General features: G+C 45.0%; 1 long non-coding RNA gene across 1 annotated transcript in view; it reads left to right on the top strand.

Annotated features, from left to right (window-relative positions):
- LOC139048359 (uncharacterized) overlaps nt 1-17,190 on the top strand; it is a 91,807-nt gene extending 74,617 nt beyond the window's left edge. The window contains exons 2-3 of the long non-coding RNA XR_011507633.1: nt 2,807-2,995; nt 16,557-17,190. This is a non-coding gene — a long non-coding RNA (uncharacterized lncRNA). The remainder of the gene's footprint in view (nt 1-2,806; nt 2,996-16,556) is intronic.
- Nucleotides 17,191-20,767: the final 3,577 nt, after the last annotated feature.

Genomic DNA, 20,767 nt, shown 5'->3' with positions numbered 1-20,767 from the left:
AGCCACTATTGGCACAGGAGAGCTCCGGTCGGACGTCATCGCACTGACAGGTAGAGGAACGCCACAAGGCTCAATCTTATCGCCCACCCTCTTCAACGTGGCTATGGCTAAGCTGCCCCCCTTACTAGACCAGATACCCACCATCCGGCACGCTCTCTATGCCGACGACGTTACGATCTGGGCAACCCAGGGATCCGACGGGGCCATCCAGGACGCTCTCCAGGAAGCTGTACGTGTCGTGCAGAACTATGCAGCCACGGGAGGCCTTTCCTGTGCAGCCGAAAAGTCCGAATTGCTCCTCGTGCACAGGCGGCGCCGCAGAACCGACAAATCCCCTAATATCTCCCTGTTCTTACACGGCAGCCCCATCCCTCAAGTAGCTAGGCTCCGCATCTTGGGCCTCCACATTCAGTCGGATGGCAAAGCCTCGCACACTACGCACCTTTTGAGTCAGCAGATAGCACAAGTCACACATATGATAAACCGCATTACTAATCGTAGAAGAGGCCTTCGCGAGGAAGACGTCCTACACAGCGTACAGGCTCTGATAATTAGCCGGCTCACATACCACCTCCCCTATCACAATCTCACCCTCACTCAAACTCAGAAGATGGACGCCCTTCTGCGGAAGGCAGTGAAAGCGGCTCTTGGGCTGCCTCCACATGCTTCCACAAAACGGCTTCTTCAGCTTGGCGTTCACAACACCGTAGGCGAGCTTTTGGAGGCTCATCACAATGGTCAGCTACAACGTCTCAGACGCAGCCGTCAGGCCTGCGCTATACTTTCTCGCCTTGGCTACCCTGTCTCTGAGACACCCACACACGTCCCACAATATCGCCTCGCTCCTGCTCTACGCGCTAGCATACAAGTAGCTCCAATTCCCCGCAATATGCATCCCGAGCGACACGCCGGCCGTAGACGCGCCCGAACTCAGGCCCTGGCACGCATTTTTAGAGACCGCACCGCAATTACACCGGTTTTGTACACGGACGCGGCCCGCTACCCAGAGAGGCGGGCCATGTGTTTAGCTGTAACTGACAATACAGACGCGCTTAGGGTGTGTGCCACAGTTCTAACAACGCACAGCTGCTCAGCAGAGGAAGGGGCAATAGCCCTGGCCATTGTCCATGCCTCGACCCTCTCCGCACAAGACACCCCCATCACCACAGTGACAGACTCGCAGGCTGCCTGCCGGGCCTTCGCGCAAGGACTCGTGACTGCACACACAGATCGAATTCTCTCCTCTGTCCCCCCTCCCACGTTACACAGGGTGCGTATCGTCTGGACTCCTGGACACGCCTCTCTCCATGGTAATGAACGCGTTAATGCGGTAGCCCGAGGTCTGCCACGCCGGGCACCATCGGAAGAGCTGTCCAACCCAGACGACGCACCACCAGAGCCCCTACAGTACACTGAGACGCTCGAGTACTACCGACAAAGTCACCATAACTATCCATAACTGCTAATCAAACTTTCTTCCCCGTATGTGACTTCATGCTTTTATTTGCTTGTAATTGGCGGATGTGTTATGTGGTGCTAATAATTTGTGTCTTAACGTGCTAGATTAACTTTCAATTGTATCTGATTTTTCTTTTCCATTATGTTAACAGTTATACATTTCCTTTTGTTTGGCTCCTTTACTAGCCCTGGGTAAGGGCTGACAGTATCCGTAAATAACTAAATGAATAAAAATAAATAAAGAAATAAATAGGTACATCAATATATATATAAATAAATATATAAATAGATCGCCCATTTACCAATCAGCACCCTTAATTGATTCATCAACATTACTACATTAAGCCAACGTTTACGCGTTGAAATTACACGTGAGACTTGAGGCAGTGGGAGCAGACATAACTTAATACTACACCGAGCGATTGTTTCTGTTAAAGGAACTGATTAAAATGGCAACATTCATTTCACTCATGAACCTTCTCCTCTGAAAAAAAACGAGAAAGGAAATAAAACTATACAGCGAGTCAATGGTCACGGCGCACGCTCACAAGGAGCCCAAGCGAACCTCATTGTTGGTTCGTTGAGTAACCCGGCAACCTTCAAATGCGAAGAGATCGATAGAGCTACGCTTTCTGTTTACTAGCGGCTGGGCGCCTGAGGTAACAAGAATACTTCCATGTTATTGGAAGGCGCAGGTGGTGGATAAATTCAGAGTTGGGTTGCCCAGCGAAGCAACTGAATATTTCCTAAACGCAGCGGGAATCAATTTGAGTACGAGCTTTTGAAGTGTACTTCGCTGCCTTCAAAGCGATTCAGAACCAAGAAATGTTGATGCAGAAAGAGCACTACGCTAATCGGGAGCAATATTTCTCTTCAAATGTTAAAACGTTTTTGCATCACTATGTAACTAATAGTGTGGTTATTATTTGGCTCAGGCAAACTCACTAATCTAAAATGAAGGGTGCTCAAAAAAATGAAAGATAAGAGTAGACATGTGGCATTGTGACCAAGATAAACTCGTACAGAAATTGACAAGTATACTTATCTTTACCGGGCGACCACGTTTCGCCGCTTAACTACTGTAAGCGCACAGCGCGGGACCCGCCTGCATGTATCCGAAGTTTCTGGAAAGTTATCGAAGCTTCTACCCGGCTGTCTGTTGTCGCCGAACCTTGTGTTATCTGATTTCATCACGTGACGCGAATGGTGTAGAACTTTGTGCAAGGCACGCGGGCTCGAACGATTAGTCTGGAACATTCGACGACTGCTGCAAAAAAGCGAAAAGCGACTCCGGCAGCAGTGTACGAAGCGAGTGGGCGACTAAAAGTACATGTGCAATCCTTTGCAGTGCACCGGCAACTGGCGCCTCATCACAGCTCGATTGATCACCGGAACAGATGTCCCGGAGTCGGCGCAGAAGGTTGGCTGCTGATTCATGGCTGGCTTTATAAGCGCTGGAATTCTGGTCTTCTGTGCAATCCGGCAGCAATGTACGAAGCGAGTGGGCGACTAAAGGTACATCTGCAATCCTTTGCAGGTAAGCAAAACATATCCCTGTGCTACTTTCCTTCCTTTCTTACACTGCTACCGGACAAGTGGCTTGACTTTACTTTGAAACTTGTTGCCTGAAGTTTCTTGCCATGAGTAAGGACGACAAGAAAGATATTTCGACACTAATATCTGATTTTCAACGGGAAATACGAGCTGAGCTATGGTCGCTGAAAGAAAGCTCAAAATTCTGCAGTGATACATGTGATGATGTGAAAGAAATAGGAACCGACATTACGGCACTCAGAGCGGAAATAAAAACACTAGTTTCCCGGAACGAAACACTAAAGACCGAGAACCAACGGCTGGAAAATAAAACTAAAGAACTTGAGCAATATCAAAGAAGTAACAATCTTGAAATAAAAGGTGCACCCGAGCAGCTTGACTAAACTGTCGTGGTAAAAAGATAGGTGAGCTCGTAGGTGAGCCAAACTGTGATAGTGATATTGACATCTGCCACAGGGTATCCACGGCAAAAAAGAATGAACGAAACATTGTTGTCCGGTTCATTTCACGCACAAAACGCAATGCGCTACTCGCGAAATCAAAGAAACAGAAGATGGTTTCGACTGACCTAGGCCACAAGGGCACAGAGAGTGCTATCTATGTCAACGAGCACCTGACACGACAGAACAAGCAGCTCTTTGGTGCAGCCATAGCAAAAAAGAAATGCGCAACATGGAAATATGTATGGAGGAGTGGAGGAAAAATTCTGGCTCGCAAAGATGAAACTTCAGATGTAATCCGCATAACAAGTACTGCTGACTTAGATCTCATCAAGTGAAAAATGGGAGGACAAAATGGACAAAATTTTTTTTTCCTTGTCAATGCGAAAAACAGCGCTGATGAGTAGTGATGCTTGTTCTAGATCTGGTTTTACCTTAATACATCAAAATATAAGAAGTCTTAAGGATAAGAAGGAAGCATTTGACATATTTTTGCGTTCTCTTCATGCTGACCCTGATGCAATACTGTTCACAGAGACATGGCTGTGTAATATTGACATGTCTCCTGAATTCCCCAATTATTCTGCAGTGCGATTGGATCGCGCTGGAAGAGGTGGAGGGTTAGCTATATACATGTAGCAGCAATATTCCTTTCAAGTACTTGATGGTCTTTCTATGAGTAGTGGTGACATAGAATGTCTAGCAATAGAAACGAACTCGTTTCTATTGGATACAATACAATACTGGATACAAGCGCCGTTTTCTAAGCCATTTAGAACATTTTATGCATTGTTTTAATGACATAAAAACCATATTTCATCTTGGGTGATGTGAACATTAATATGATGAGTCAAGATTTGTATGCGCTTGATCTGATGAACCTTATAGCATCCTGGGGATGTGAAAATGCTATTTTAGAGCCTACCCGTCTTACTCACAACAGCTCCACATGTATCGATGTCTGTATAACAAGCGTAAATAAAAACGAATACAACGCAGGCATATTGTGCTCAGGCCTTAGTGATAACCCACCTATTTATATTTGTACACATAACTTATTCATTGACGACAAATATCCAAATCTCCCGCGATATAGAAGTGTTAATGACAAAACTCTTCTTAAGTTTAGCGAAATAATTAAACGAGCTGACTGGTCACGTGTGTATGTGCAAGAAAATCCAGATAAAGCATATGACACTTTTTTAGAAATATTCGTTCAATGTTACAACACTGCTTTGCCGCTACAACGGTTCAAAATAAGAAAGGGTAAAAATAGAAAGCCATGGATAAATAGTGACCTTTTTAAAAGAATCAAGCAAAAGAACGCACGTTTTCACAGATTTCTAGCTACCAGAGATATTACAATATTGCGAGAGTTCAAACATTTTTTTTTTCTTTTTTTCCTTTTTTTGTGCGTTCCGACCGTATTGTTGCGTGAAATGTTAGATGCCATGTTTTGGAACTTCTGAAGGTGCTTTTTGTTCTTTTTTTGGAATTTGCTACATGTGCAATTTTCCAGTTCCTGTTCCTAGCCATTGTTTCTTTCTTAATAACTTGTACCTGGCTTCTTAACTCGTTTATTTCTGTATTCAGCCATTTATAACCTGTGTTGTATATTTATAAGTTTTCTTTGATGAATCCCCGCCTATGTAATGCCCGCATTGGGTCTTTAGGGTATTGAAATAAATAAATAAATAAATAAATAAATAAATAAATAAATAAGTAAATAAATAAATAAATAAATAAAAAGTAAACAAATAAATAAAATTTCGCAACAGGTTAAACAGGGACACTAGAAAAGCAAAAATAGCCTATTATGAAGTAACGTTCTCACGCATAAAGTCAGATCCTGCAAAAGTATGGAAGCAAGTTAATTCTTTAACTGGGAAAACAGTGTCGTGCATTACACCCAAAGAAATAAAAGTTAATGACATTATTTTAGAAGGCAGGGAGCTTGCGAATGCAATTATTCATTACTTTGTGAATGTGGCTGTTAGCGATGAGGATACAATTCAACATGAAATTGAACTAGGTAACAAAGTGAATTCTCTCGTGTTGAACGAGGTATCACCAGAAGAAGTCCACAGATACATAGCAGAACTAAGGACCAACATTTCAAATGGTTACGATGACGTAAGAGTAGCTCCAGTTAAGGCTGTTGCATATATATTTAGCCCGGTATTAGCATATCTTATAAATTTTTCGTTTCTGGAGGGAACTTTCCCAACAAAACTTATAGTGGCTAAAGTTACTCCTATCAATAAAGGTGGCATTACTTCTGAATTAACAAATTATCGACCGATATCCGTGCAACCAGTCTTCTCGAAAATATATGAAAAATGCGTAAACAACCGTCTTACGAAATATGTCGACAAACACAGCCTATTATCGCCATATCAACATGGTTTTCGAAAAAAACAAAACGACGGAAGAGGCTCTAATAAGTGTAAAAAACCACATAATCGAAAATATTTAAAATAAGATGTTCACTTTGGGTGTCTTCCTTGATCAGCGTAAAGCTTTCGATTCAGTTGACCATCATACCCTATTGCTGAAATTAGGCCGCTATGGAATTCGTGGTGTTGTCCTGGACTTATTTAAAAGCTAGTTATCATCAAGATATCAATTTGTTCGCATAGACAATGTAGAGTCCCAGTACTTAAACGTAATAAAAGGAGTTCCGCAGGGATATTTATTAGGTCCTGTGCTTTTCCTTCTAAATATCAATGATATTACGGATGTTCAATATACACCGGAAATTACAATGTTTGCTGACGACACTAGCCTGTTCTTCACAGGATCTACTATTCATGAAGTAGAAGCTTCAGCCTCACTAAACTTTCAGGTTGGCTGACAAAAAATAAACTAAAACTAAACACACAAAAACCATAAATTTGTTATGTTCAGCACATCCGCGGCAATGTAATAATTTATTATAATGACCAACGCATCAAAGAAGTAAACACACAGAAATTCCTAGGAGTCTGGTTCCATGAACACCTGTCATTGAAACCACACGTGCAACCTCTCTAAACTGATCTGGCTCGCTCTGTAGGATGTCTCAGTAAAATTGCTTCTCTTCTACCTTCGTGGTTAACTAAATCACTCTACTATACGTTATTTTACTCGAAACTACTATACGGAATGCTGGTGTGGGGAACAACAACTAAAACAAATTATGATAGGTTAATAATCCTGCAGAAGCGCATGCTTCGTATTCTGGAAAAATATAAAGGTCATGCAAAGGACCTAGCCACTGAACCACTTTTTCTCAAACATGAAATCCTATTCGCAAAAAATTATGTAATCTAAAGTTGATGCAACACATACATAAACACAGATTACAGGATACCTTCCGAAGAACTGTATCCACGAAATATGGGTTCAGAAGCTCCAGCCGAAAAACTGAAAAAATGTGCATGAGCTATGAACATGAACAGGCCATTGAATATAAAGCAGTGCCATTATTAAACCTCCATGAATCGAATATAGACCTTACATTACAAGCCGAGAAGCTCAAGTGCAATTACAGATCATTCCTTCTGACTACTAACCTCATGGTCGATCTATAAATGTTGTCAAATTATGTTTTGCATAATTTGAGATGAATTTTTTTTATTTTTTTTTGCTGGAAATCGCGAAAATTTAAACAAAATTGTTAGATTCCATTTCAATGTATCTTTCTTAAATGTATAATGTATTGCGGTGCGTGTTGCATATATATGTATAAACAAATACGTATGTGATCCGATGTAGAGAAGCAGATGCATTGTACTTAATGAATCGTATATTGAGTCGTGTCAATCGCTGTAGACTGTCTTGTTCATCAGGGGGCCAAGACCTCGTCAGGCTTTCTCGCCTGTAGTCTTTGCCTCCCGCAGGGAAATTTTGTATTCTTCCTGCAAAATAAACGTGTTTGATTTGATTTGTAAAAAAGCCGACGAGCTTGACCCGCTGATCAGATTTTCGACAATCGCCGACCGTGTTCGCCGCTATCGTTGTGCTGTAAGTGTAGCCTCTCTTTGGGGGCACAGGCTCGCCCAATAAACGTTAGTTTTGTCTTTCACAGTATTTGCTACTGTTTTCTTCAACGTCACCACCACGTGACAATATTTAGGAGAGAAGTGACCACTTCCACCATTATTTTGCCCCTACTCATTTTAAGTGCTCTCCGAGGCCGTCAGAAGGCCTGTATAATTTGCCAAGCCGAGTTTACGGCCGCCTGCGCACATCAAATTCCGGAACTACAAGGTCAGAACCGTTTAGAAATCCTTCTATATTGAGACATATATCGCGGATAAACCAAGGAAGTTTTTCAGCATGTAGGGTCATTCGGGCTGTACTTGTCAGCAATAAGGTAGCCTCACCGCCTACGGAATTATCCTATCGAGCTAGGTCTAATACTCGGTTGCGATAGTTGGAAGTTCGAAACCCTCCGTAAATGCTTTTTTTCTTCTTTTTCCTGACGATAGTGAGCTTGAATTTGACCTCTTCCAGTGCACTACATCTGCAGGCTTGAATGGACGCCTGACACCGGCTAAAGATGTCGAGAGTATGAGGGGCTATACTAATCCAGGTAGAGCCAAATTATGAAGGCCCACTATTCTTGAACAAAGGCAATCCCTCTTACTAGAAAAGGAACTCGCCTCTCTGGTGCTGTATTCTGTCACTACCTTCCCGATGATTCCTGCAATTAACCCATGGCCATCAGTCCCTAACAGCTGCTGAGCACCTGACCAAGGCGGCGGTCAGACCTGCAACGCAGCAGAGGGTGCTAAGAATATCTGGGTCCCGACAGTGCGCCAATGGAAACTGACCCTGCCAACCTTTAACAGCGGAACTCTGTCGAGTGAGGCAAGCTTAGGACGACCCTTTTAGGAACTAGAAGACATTGTTTGGGATACTATTGTCCTCATTGAGGTTAGAAGAGCTGGTGAGGCTTATACGTTGCTGAATAACGGCCACGTCTTCTGCTATAGAGGTCTCCCAGATAAGAAGCAGCATGGGTTACACTGTAAAATAATTTACACCCTCAAGGAATTTTTTGAGTGACTATAAGTAACCCCTTAGAACACTTCAAAATGTTGAATTTTATAGGAAATTACACCCTTATATTGGTTATTCTATTTTCCAATAACACCCTTTTTCTCTTCTCTTCTCTAAGATTCTTCTCTAACATTTTCCAGAGTACCCTGTCTAAGGGCTGTTTTGAACGCATATTACCCTTTGACCCACCGGGTATAAGGGTGTGATCAAGCATGTATTACCCCTTCACCTATCGGGTGTCATGAGCAATAAATATCCCCTGATATAAGGGTGTTGAAGCACGGAATTTTGCATCGGGTACATATGCACTTCATTATGTGTTTCGTTAATCTACAGTCAGGCTAGCACACAGAAATGTCATGTATGGTGTGCAAACAATAGGTAATTTGTTTCCAAATGCACTGCGTAGCAACTTTGAGAGAAGACGCATAATCACATGTCGGTATTCTGCGGGAAATGGTCCCATTTACTACAGATACAGAAAAAGTGGCTGCATGGAAGGTCATTTATTCTAGCCTCCTGTAAAATATTTAGAGCTTGCACTAAGCCTTGTATGTGGTGACAAATCTTCTGGCCGTTCTACATTGAAGAACCGCCTCATTCAAACCAATGTTCCAGGGCACAGTCGAGGCTGGTGTTGCCTTTGTGTAGCTTCATTCCAATGTCCAAAGGCGAGCCATCATAGCTGAAGCCATTTCTTCGTTTATCGCTGTAGCCGTCTGCTTCTTTTCTACCTGCAAAATGATTTGTTGCAGTTTACTGCCAGGAAAAGTACACGAAACATGACAGGCAGCGCTTCCCTGCATCATTCACTTTGTAATGAAGAAGAGCACAAGGACAAGGCCAGCCAGATCATCTGTTCCATGCCTCAAACGCTACCAGTGGGCCAGCCGGATCGCCAGTGCTTAGCACTAGTGTGGGCCGTTTGGGCAATTAGCTGTTTCTGTGCTGCTTCACCTACCTTCTCAGTTACGAACTGACGCTACCATCCGAACTGTTCAATACACCCCATTACAATCGGTAGAAGGTGCGAGGTATTCAAGAACATCTACAGCATGGAACTCCGGTCTCGGACTCTGCCTCCCGCCATGCCTGACTCTCCCAAGTCGACGTCGCCGCCACCCTCCGTTGCCTGCTCTGGTGCTATTCCGCAACGCTATCCAGCGGTTTTCAGCGGTACGGATGAGCAGGACGTCAATGACTGGTTGTCTACATAGGAACGGGTGAGCTTGAACGATCGATGGGAGGATACCGCCAAGTTTAATGCCCTCATATTCTACCTTGCGGGAGAGGCTCACCTGTGGTGTAAAATTCACGAAGCCGACTTTCACTCGTGGTCCGCGTTCTAGAACAGTTTCGCTGGAGTTTTCGGTCGCCCCGCCATCCACAAGTTGCGCGCTGAGCAGTGGTTACGAGAGCGAGCGCAACAACCCGGTGAAACATTCACCTGTTATATCGAAGAGGTTCTCAACCTATGCAAACGTGTGGATGTGTCTATGCCCGAAAATGACACATTGAGGCATATTTTGAAGGGAATCGCCGATGGCATTTTCCAAATGTTGATCGCCAAGAGTCCGGGCGCCGTAGCAGAGCTCATTAACTTGTGACAAAGCTACGACAAGTTGTGGAGGCAGCGCGATTTGACCAGGTGCCCCTCAGTGGCTGACGAGGCCCTCTTTTCCATGACATTCTTCTCTGATCGCTCCCCCCTGCTCACGCAAATCCAAGCTTTCGCGCGGGAGGAAGCTGCACGTCAGCTTTCTCGATTACCCTTCGCTTAGCTACCCCAACAGCAGCCGCTGCCGCAACAGCCTCCTACACAGCTCGCCCCTACGCTCCGGTGGGTTATTGAAGACCAAGTTGCTGAGGCTCTACCAACGCAGCATCAGGAGTACCCTGTCGTCGGGCCATTTACGTATCCATCACCGCGCAGCCTCCTCGTTAACCACTCGTTGCACTACATCCACGGCCGCTACCACCTTTCATCATCCCGTTCATCGATCTGCTCATGCCTTTGCTAATCCTTGGCGCACCCAAGACAACAGGCCCATATGTTATGCCTGCGGTATTTCCGGCCATGTTGCACTAATCTGCCACCGCCGCATGCTGTACTCTGATGGGTTTGTGCAGTCGCTTCCCTACGCCAACGTCCAGCCTTTCCACGACACTCATTTTAGTCGGCAGTCGAACAGGCCACCAGCCTAGTGCCCGGTCCTTACACGTAGTTCACCTTTCCCGCGTCGCCACTCGTTGTCCCACATGCGTCGGTGCCTTTCGCACACGCAACATGAAAACCAAGCGCCGCAGTTCAGGAGGCAGGAACTTCGTCGCCAAATATCTGTACAAGTGCTCCATTGTCACCTTCGAACGTCGCCGACCTTATTATTGCAGGCGTCCCTACCGTTGCGCTAATTGATACTGGAGCAGCCGTGTTTGTGCTAAACGAACACCTCTCTCGCGCTTTACAAAAAGTAACGACGCCACTCTCTAGGTTTTCCCTTCGCACAGCAAGCGTCCAGCCAGTTCAGCCTTCAGCAGCATGCACAGCTAGAGTTCTTATTCAGGGCGTTCTCTATATTGTGGAGTTTCTGGTTCTGCAGGCCTGCTCTCACGACGTGATACTAGGGTGGGATTTGCTTTCGTGAAAAAACACCGTCATCTATTGTGCATGTGCTGAAGTCGAATTATCGCCTCTGTGTGAGTGGCCCTCGATCGTCGGCGCCACTTCTCTACCCGCTAAGCTAGTCCTTCGGGTAGACATCGCCATACCATCTGCCTCGTCGGCCGTTGTTCCCGTCTTCTGCGGCGCTCTCTCTGAAGGCGCTGTCTTCTTCACTCCTTCGGAACTCTTCATAACCTGCAAAAATGTTCCCCTCCCTTTCGCCACGCTTGACATTTCAACCGGTTTCAGCTCCATCGTTGTCCGGAATTCGCTTCCTACAGCCCTGAAGGCTCTTTTTGGCGGAACACTTGGCCGTGTTCAGCCTCTTCACGACATGTTTATAAGTGACGTGCCGGATGCTTCGTATGCAGAACTCACTGCCTTCTGTGGACTTTCCACTTCTGCTCCGCCATCATCTGACTTATTCACACCTTTCATTGCCGATGATTTCACTTCCGAGCAGTGCTCCGAGATTCTTCACCTGCTTGCCTTGTTCCGTTCTTGTTTTGATGTCGCCCAGACTACTCTGGGTAGCACCTCAACCGTCAGCCACCGCATCAATTCAACGCGCCATTGTGGCAGCGCCCATACCGCTTCTCCGCGAAGCAGTGCCAGGTGATCCGTGAGCACGTGGATGACATGCTTCAGCGCGGCGTCATTCGACCTTCCCCTAGCCCGTGCGCATCACCAGTGGTTCTCGTCACAAAAAAAGATGATTCCATTCGGTTCTGCATCAATTATCGCTGTCCTAATAAGGTAACGCCAAAAGACGTCGAACCTCTACACCCCGCATTGACGGCGCACTAGACAGCTTGCAAGGCGCTAAATTCTTCCCTTCGTTGGGTTTACGCTCGGGCTACTGGCACATCCCGATGTGAACAGTTGATCGTCCTAAAACTGCATTCATTACTCTAGATGGTTACCAGTTCGCCGGTCCAGAAGTGCCAGTTCACCGTGTGCAAGCTCATGATTCGAGCTCACGTGGTATCACAAGACGGCATTTGCCACGACCCATCAAAACTTCGCACTGTGGGAGAGTTTCCTAAATCTAAGACACTCAAAGAGCTACGCGCCTTCATCTGCCTCTGTTCTTATTTGAGAGGATTTGTTCACAATTTTTCCTCAATTAGATAAGCTCTTACACAACTATTAAGTGGTGCCAATGGCCTATCCTCCTGGTCTCCCGCATGCGACACAAAGTTCGTGAGCTTACGCCATCTTCTAACGTCTCCGCCTATACTGCGACACTACGACCCCATTGCCACTACTGAAGTCAGAATCAGAATCAGAATCCACTTTATTTCCAACACACTAGTTGGGGGCCCCCAGGCAAAAAGCTGTCGCAGACAGCTTGACGGGACCTGGGGGCCTACAGAGAGCAGCAGGCAGTGGATTTCACAAATTCGAATAATTGTAAATACATACAGACATTATGAAGAAGAAATAAACTTGTTTCATACAGATGCAGCATACAGATACAGACATTATGAAGAAGAAAAAATGAACTTATTTCATACAGATGCAGCATACAAGGTGGACACCATCACAGTATGCATAAACAGTGCAGGAAATGTAGCAGCCAGGGGAAAAGAAAAAAAAGTTCATTGCTTCAGGTAATCACGCACCTCCGATTTAAACGTGTCGAATGGGGCACTGAAATTAATGTGATTTTTTAAGAGGTTGTATAGTGTTGGTATACAGTAATCCAGCCTAGATCTACCGTGATTTGTACGTGTACGCGGCACTGGTATTAGCCTGTTACGTATGCTGTAGTCATACGGGGAATGTTCTGTATAGTGTGGGAGTTTATTTTTATACATATAGAGAGATAGTTTATAGTCATACAACTTAGACGCTTTAAGCATATTATGTTTAATGAACAGGGGACCAGTGGGTAATAGGCTGGGGTGTTCATTAAAGTTCTCAAAGATTCTTAATAACTTATTTTGGAGCCGCTCCAGTTTGTTATAGTTGGTGGTTGTTGTAGTGCCCCAAACTAAAGTGCAATGTGAAAGACGTGAGTAAAAATTAGCATAATATATTGCATTCTTTAGTCTAATTGGAATTAGTTCCCTCAGTCTGTAGAGGCAACCAACTGCTTTGCCTAATTCAATCGTGAGCTTAGTAACGTGCATGTTCCAAGACATTGTTTCTTCGAACCAAACCCCCAAAAACGTTTCAGATGCAACGCGTTGTAGGGCCATTCCTTGAAAGTTTAGGGTGAGTTCGAAATCGCTTTGTTTGTTGAGAGGTTTAAAAATAATATATTTAGTTTTTTTAATATTTAAGGTTAATCTGTTAGAGTTAAACCACTGTTCACGGTTAATTAGATAATTGTGTATTGTTGTGTTTAGGTGGGCTAAAGTTGATGCGGAAAGAAAATATTAGTATCATCAGCATACATGACCAGTTTGGGAGAATTAGGCACATCACATAAGTCATTGATATAAAGTATAAACAATAAGGGCCCTAGAATCGACCCCTGAGGCACTCCATGTTCTACTACAGTAGTCGGTGATGACAAGCCATCGACTTTCACACACTGCTTTCTATTGTAAAGATAGTTCTTTACGAGATCATGGGTGACGCCACGTATGCCGTAGTCATGCAGTTTTGACAGCAGAATATTATGATTTACACAATCAAATGCTTTCTTTAAATCAATGAACATTCCCACAGTAAAAAAGTCTGTTTTCTATGTTGCTAAGAATTTCATTCTTGATTAGTAATAGCGCCATTTAGGTAGATTTCCCTTTCTGGAAGCCGTATTGTGAATCATTCACAACGCGGTATTTAATGAGAAAGTTTTCGAGCCGTGTATGAATGACATTCTGAAAAACTTTGGACAAGATGGGCAGAATAGATATTGGTCGGTAGGTTGCTATATCACTGACGGCTCCACCATTGTGAACAGGGGTTATACGTGCCAGTTTAAGGTCAGAGGGAAATATACCAGTCTCTAACAATTGATTAATTATGAATGTCAGCGGTAAGGCTATAACAGACGCCACATGCTTAATAGGGACAGCACTCAGGCCATCCAACCCGGCGGCAACATTGTTTTTAATTCTGGAAATGAAATTTGTGACTTCTTGTGCAGTAACCGGTGAAAGAATAATTGAATTAGCCAGTATTGTACGTGCAAACTGTGGCGTTTTAGTACAATCACTATGGCTATTCGGAGACACGTAGTCGCCAACGTTGGAAAAAAAAATTCGTTCATTTCTGTTAAGTGCATACCGATGCCAGTGATATTGGCCTTGGCGCTGTCCTTCCGCAGCGCAAGCATGGCTACTCCGAGTACGTCGTTGCTTACGCCAGTCGTGCGCTGACCAAAGTCGAACGCATTTACAGCGTCACAGAAAAAGAATGCCTGGCCATTGTTTTTGCACTCGGGAAGTTTCGTCCTTATTTATACGGCACACCTTTCAATGTGGTTACTGACCATCACCCGCTTTGTTGGTTATCCTCTTTAAGAGACCCGTCTGGACACCTTGCCCGCTCGGCTCTGCGCATTGAAGAATACGAAATTCACGTCATCTACCACTATGGTCGGAAGCACACTGACGCTGACGCTCTGTCCCGCTCTCCGCTGCCAGCCGACAGGGCCTCCCTCTCCACCACTGACGTGGTATCCTCGGTCGACATCGGCATCTTCGCATCAGAACAGCGCAAGGATCATTGGGTGGCCCCTCTTTTGGATCTCCTTTCTTACTCGCCTGCATCTCCCATATCTTGCTCCTGCGTTGCCAGGCTGCCCATTTTGCTGTCCGGAATAACCTCTTGTATCGATGCAACTTACAGCCCGATGGGCGCAAGTGGACCCACGACGGATACACAATGCGCACACGCAGGCGTTTTGAAGACGTATGAGCACCTGCGACAACGCTACTACCGGCGAGGAATGTTTACTTTTGTCCAAAAGTTTGTCCGCTCGTGCCCGCAATGCCAACGCCGCAAATCTCCACCTCATTCGGCCCACGGTATATTACAGCCGCTTCCGTGCCCTGCTCGTGCCTTCGGTTGTGTGGGAAGTGACCTGTACGGGCCGCTACCGCTAATACCCACTGGTAAATGATAGATTATTGTCGCAGTCGATCACCTTACAAGCTGAGATGAAAGCGCTGCTCTACCTGCAGCGACTGCCAGTGACGTTGCATCCTTTCTGCTCCATCGTTTCATTCTTCGCCATGGTCCACCTCAGGATCTGCTGAGTGATAGAGTCAGTGTATTTCTTTTTGTCGCAGGTGCGTGAAGCTCTGCTTACTCAATGCTGCATAGTTCACCGGACCACCACGGCGTACCATCCTCAAACTAACGGACATACAGAGCGTTTCAATCGCTCCCTTGGTGATATGCTCACCATGTACGTTTCATCGGAGCATGCAAACTGGGACATCATCCTCCCATTTATCACGTACGCATATAATACGGCTACACAATGTATTACAGTATTTTCTCCATACTTTATTCCCTACTGTCTCAATCTTTCCCATACCATCGATACGGTTTTGCCTTATAAACCAGACACGTCAGAGTTTGCTCCCGTTTCCGCCATTCCCCGATACACCGAGTTCACCTCCGCCGACCAACAACGACAAAAAGCCAATCGTGATGGCGATGCTACGAATCCAAACTTCACTCCCGGCACACTTGTTTGTTGTCCGTGACTTCTACCACGCCTGCACTTTCGACAAAACTTCTCTCGCAGTATGCTGGACCATACCGCATCGTCTAACGCACCACTCCGGTCAACCATATCATGGAGGCGCTTACACCGACATCCGACAAGCGCTGCCATGGACGTGATGTTGTTCACGCTCACCGCCTGAAACAATTCTATGACCCGCTCGTCTCCACGTCGTAAGTCGCCACGATTGCTACGCTTTTGGACCGGGGTTAATTGTAATGAAAAAGAAGAGCACAAGGTCAAGGCCAGCCAGATCGTCTGTTACATGCTTGCAGCGCCACCAGTGGGCCAGCCAGATCGCCAGTACTTAGCTCGAGTGTGAGCGGTTCGGGCAACCAGCTCTACCTGCTCTGCGTCACCAGCATTATCGCTTATGAACAGACGCTACCATCTGAACCATTCAATACACCCCACAACAACTTCAATATTTCAAGATCCCATGAAGACCAGGATAAAGAAAACACAAACACAGATAGTGCTTACTTCCAAGAAATTGTTATTTCGCAAGAATATGGCATTTAATACTGCCACATAGTAAACGTACGAGATACAGGCTGCAGAATATTAGGGCTTCAGAAAGTAATGCCTGCAAACCTACTATTTTGCCAATATTACTGCAAACATTTTGAATTCTTTATCGTTAATGCACTGATGTATAAGCTATCGAGTGTCACTTGCTTCACCTTCCTATCTTTTCTCTTTCCAGAGTAAGTGAGCAATGCAAGGCATCTAGTGGTGACGTCCAGTTGAAACGGCAGGCTGTATTTGAATTTCTGAGTGCGGAAGGTTGTGCGCATGTCAGCATTCATCGCCATTTGACTCCACTTTATGGGGATGCCTGTGTTTATGTCATTACTGTGCGGAGGTGGGCAAGGACTGTGAAAGGCCAAAATCCTGCCGCATCAAATCTCCAGGATCAGCACCGAAGTTGACAGCTCACAATAGCTTCTGATGCGGGTCATGAACATCAGTCTGATAAGTTGACTCGGGGCAGTCGCAGGATCAAGCAACACCACATTGCAACAACACTCGCCACTTCTAGTGGCTGAGTGAACCACATCATTAAAGACCTGTATTGCCAGAAAACTTGCGCTGGTTGGTGGGTACCACGGCAACTAACGAGTGACAGAAGAAGTCAAAGCATAGCCAACAAGTTCAAATTTTCTTGTAACCCAGGAGGTACTTATTCATGTGGTTCACTGAACCAATGGAAAGGCGAGTTTTGATGCAATCTGGTTTTGTTGCAACGCGCCGCAGAAATAGCTGAAATTTGAAACCAAACGCCGTTTTCTCTTCCTCTCGCGGCCGCAGCACTTCAAGCCAACGGATGACATACGCACGCTAGCGCACCTACGTGCACATGTTTGCACTAGGACGTCACTCGCGGTGACACGAGACTTCGAAAATTATTCAAGGCAACATCTGTTGCTTGTGTAATATGTTGCTTGAATATACGAACTAATGCTTAGAGAAATAATAAAACACAAATTCAATGTCTGCATGTGTTTGTTCTACATTGCACCGCTGCAAGAGAGATCTGCTTCCGTTTCGTCTGCTTGCTCCCAAGCTGTGCAGTCGCGCCTGCAGACACAAAAACTATGCCATTTTCTACCATGTTCATGTGCGGGATCAAGCATTGTTATCCGCTTGTGTCTGCCTCAGTATTCGTGTAGTACTCACATATCCATCGTCAGGTGTCCTCGTGCACAGCATGCAAAATGGTGTGCTGCGCGAAACGAGACAATCACAACAGCTTGCGCGGGACGCCGTCAGCAGATGTGCGCAACGCCACGAAAAAGCGAGCAAAGAAAATGAAGGCGGGGCTTGTGGCATTTGCATCACGCGATCCTCAAGGTCCGCTATGGGAGAATGCAGGGAAGGAATTTCGCTTGAGGAGGCTAGACGAGGTGAATGGAGAGAGTGTCTCGCTTGGCAGTGGTGCTCGCCTCCAGAAATCATGGGTTTGCGGCACTGAAATACTTGTACTTCAGTTATAAATGAGCGTATTTGAAAAACGATTGTGGCAGAACGCTCCGCTCCCTAGAGCACACGTAACAACTTCCAGCGTATAACAAAAATTTGCTAAGGGGCCTGGTAAGGGGCCCTTCAAGCATCTACACTGCGATAAAATTTTGCTTATTCAGCTTAACCCAACGGACACAATAGCATGCTGCTTTTAACCGACAATTTTTATTGGGAACAATGCCATGTTCTGAGGTCATATTTAGAAAACAATTGTGCAAATTTCACACACTGTGGAAATCCTTGTTATCCTGAAATCCTTTTCAGGTAGTTGGCTATCCATTATTGTTCAGGGTTCCATAAAAGTTTACCAGGCAGACCAATTTGTCAAGCATTATCTTCCAGAATAATCAATGCATAAATGAAGAAAAGAGTTGACAAATGAAATAGCACACTGTGGTATAAAGTTTGTGAACAGAGATAAGGTGCCTTAGAACGGCTGGCCAACGTTTCCATAGGAGGACCTATCTTAGTCAAAGGTGGCTCCGTCATCCTCGGCATGTTAGTTTTAAAGGGTCAGTGCCAGTGTCGTCACGTGCGTTCTTCATCGGTGGCGGCTGGTTACTAAGAGAGAGACTTCGGAGGTAATTAGCGCTGTCGTCCGACATCTGTGAGCGCCGTTCCGAAGGCGAGGGGACAAGATCGGGGGAGTGGGACGGCGGGGAAAAAAGAAAAGGAAGAAAAGGAGAGAGAAAAAACAACCGGGGGGGACGCCAAGAGGGAAAAAAACGGGGAGAAAGAGCAAGAAAGAAAAAAAAAGGAAGAGGCTTAGGAGGTCGTTGGCGAAGCGAGAGGATTGGGTGCCTTCAGTGGTGTCGTTGGTGGCATGTTTTTGTGGCATTATAAGAGCCGGTTAGGCGGTCAGTGCGCGAGTAACACAATAGGCAAAAAAAAACGAAAACTCTGAGTTTAAAGCGTGAATTTAGTAGCATAGCAGCAATGCGTCGAGTAATTTTAAAGTAGTTAAGATGGCGACAAGGAGTCTGGGATGCAATGTATGGCGCATCTGGAAGGCAGCGGCATGGTCTTTTAGAAGCCGTTAGCTCCAGTAGCTCAACGTATTTGTCGTTACGGCTGTATACAGAAATGGCGGTATACAGAAATGGCGGTGTGTGGCTCAGGCGCGGAAAAAGGTATAATGACGTCAGGGACTTGTGAATGTGTTAGCGAGGGTGTTTAAAAATATATATAATTGAAAACAGGCAACAAAAAGTAGGAGGGGGGAACCGAAACCGGAATAACCAATATGAGGGTGACGTGCTGAGAAGCAGGCGGGGGCCGGTGTAGATGTGACAAGGGTGTTGTACAGTTGGTATCAAAGTAAAAACATGAAAGATTATATTAGTTTGAGTAGTAGGCAGGAAAAAAAACTTCGAAATGGAGGAATAGCTAAGGTTAAGAATTAGGGTTAGCTGGCGGCATAATGTGTTTTCTGTCTTGGTTGATGACATGAGAGTTTCAGATTTAAGTTCCAGCTTTTAAAGATTCTAAGTTGACACATCTCAAATTAATTCTTGTCGGGTGTAGGCAGTTGAACTTGTGTACGAGGTATGATTCCGTATATTTCCTTTCGCGATGTGAAAGGAAATTTGTTTGTAATACATAGAACCTTGCTTTGTCAAATATATAACCATGTTCATTAAGGTGGCTGGCTACTGCTTTAGGTAAACTGTGTTTTCTGTTTGCGCGGTGCCGTTGAGTCCTGTGGGAATTTGTTGTCCATTGTCACCTATGCATTGTTTGCTCCAAGTGGCACATTCTAGACAATAGGCTAAGTTGCTTGATGTGCAGGTGAAAGCCGAAGTTACCTATTGTGTGTAATTTGATGCTGCACTTTTTACTGTAGTACTAGATTGAATATCTTTGCATGTAGAGCACCTGGGGCAGCCACAAGGACTGGTTCCCAGCTTCATCTTTGTTTTTAGTTTGGCATGCACAAGAACGTATTTAAACTTAGTGTTGCGTCTGTAGGCTACTCTGGGCGGGTCGGGAGTTTCTGGTTGCTGGTGAGAATTGGGCAGTATTTACTGAGGATGCTATTCACGTTTGGGAGCGCGTTTGAGAATTTAGTAGTAAGAAGAGGCGTTGTTGTTCTTGCGATCCTCGGGCGAGGCTTGAGGAACTCGGATCGATCAAGTTTGGCTGCAGCGGTGTAGGCTTTTTGAAGGTCACTGTTTGGGTGGTTCCTGTTTTACAGGGTTTCTTTAAGGTGATCGAGTCCATGTATTCTTTGTATTCAATGCAAATGCGATGTAGTCGTGTTGCTTGGCCTCTAAAGATGCCTTGTTTGCAATGTCTAGGATTGTGGCTCGTATGTTCTAGGTACTGTTGTTTGTCGAAAGGTTTCCTACACAGCGCCCCATTATCAATGTATATTGTTGCGCCCAGAAAGTTAATGCGCTCAGTTGAGGATTATGAGGTGAATTTTATTGTTGGATGAAAAGAGTTTAGAAATGCTACATATTTATCTAGGCTGTCTTGAACTTGTGCCTATATTATGAATATGTAGTCTATGTATCGTAGGTATGTGTGGGGTTTGTCAGTGCAGCGCTATAGGAGATATATGTCTAGAATACCCATAAATATGTTCGCGTAGGTTGACAAAAAAGGCGTACCTATGTTTGTAGCGTGTATCTCTAGGTAGTGACTCTCCTCAAATTCGAAGTAGTTATGTGTTAGAACTAATTCAAGCAGAGACAAGTAGACAGAAAAGATTTTGCGCCAAAAAACAACACACACAAGAAAGACGACGACACCACGCGACATGTGTGTGTTGTTTTTTGGCGCAAAATCTTTTTAGTATGCAAGATCACCAACTAGCCCAGCAGTTAACTCTTCTAAAGACAAGTAGACTTCAGCAGAGTGTTGTGCACAGCGTTTATTTATTGAAAATAA

Source organism: Dermacentor albipictus, chromosome 8, assembly GCF_038994185.2.
Source record: "Dermacentor albipictus isolate Rhodes 1998 colony chromosome 8, USDA_Dalb.pri_finalv2, whole genome shotgun sequence".
NCBI lineage: Eukaryota > Metazoa > Arthropoda > Arachnida > Ixodida > Ixodidae > Dermacentor > Dermacentor albipictus.
The sequence above is the reverse complement of the archived record's forward strand: the minus strand, read 5'-3'. Positions and strand labels throughout refer to the sequence as shown.